This window comes from Suricata suricatta, chromosome 16 (genome assembly GCF_006229205.1).
Source record: "Suricata suricatta isolate VVHF042 chromosome 16, meerkat_22Aug2017_6uvM2_HiC, whole genome shotgun sequence".
Classification (NCBI taxonomy): domain Eukaryota; kingdom Metazoa; phylum Chordata; class Mammalia; order Carnivora; family Herpestidae; genus Suricata; species Suricata suricatta.
Genome location: NC_043715.1, coordinates 51,840,425 through 51,841,170, shown reverse-complemented (window position 1 = coordinate 51,841,170; position 746 = coordinate 51,840,425). Strand labels below are relative to the sequence as shown.

Here is a 746-nt window from a genome sequence, read left to right as displayed (position 1 = left end):
GTAAATGTGTGTTGGAAAAAATAATAAATAACAGTTGACATCAAAATTGCCCTGTGTTGGGGCGCCTGGGTGGCTCAGTCAGTTAAGCGTCCGGCTTCAGCTCAGGTCATGATCTCACGGTTTGTGGGTTCGAGCCCCGCATCGGGCTCTGTGCCGACAGCTCAGAGCCTGGAGCCTGCTTCAGATTCTGTATCTCCCTCTCTCTCTCTGACCCTCCCCTGCTCACACTGTCTCTCTCTGTCTCTCAAAAATTAAAAAAAAAAACATCAAAATTGCCCAGTGTAAAAAATAGTTTGCAGAAGAGACACTAGAAAGACAGTGGCTTAAGCAAGTGATCAACACCAATGTGACCGGGGCACCTGGGTACCTCAGTCAGCTGAGCATGCAACTTCTTTTTTTTTTTTTAAGGTTTATTTTTGAAAGAGAAAAAAAAAATGAAAGAGAGAAAGAGACAGAGTATGAGAGGGGGAGGGGCAGAGAGAGAGGGAGACACAGAATCCGAAGCAGCTCCAGGCTCTGAGCTGTCAGCACAGAGCCCGACATGGGACTCGAACTTGTAAACTTCAAAATCATGACCTGAGAGCTCGCTTTGGCAGCACATATACTAAAATTGGAATGATACAGAGAAGATTAGCATGGCCCCTGCGCAAGGATGACACGCAAATTCGTGAAGTGTTCCATATTTTTACAAAACTGAACCCTTGGGACTTCATCAAGATAAAAAGCTTCTGCAAGGCAAAGGAAAC

The 746-nt window shown here is 45.4% G+C and overlaps 1 non-coding gene across 1 annotated transcript; it reads left to right on the top strand.

Annotated features, from left to right (window-relative positions):
* Positions 1 to 580: 580 nt before the first annotated feature.
* On the top strand, positions 581 to 687 carry LOC115281360. Its single transcript, XR_003904262.1, has one exon. It is a non-coding gene; the product is annotated as a U6 spliceosomal RNA (small nuclear RNA).
* The last annotated feature ends 59 nt before the right edge of the window (positions 688 to 746 follow it).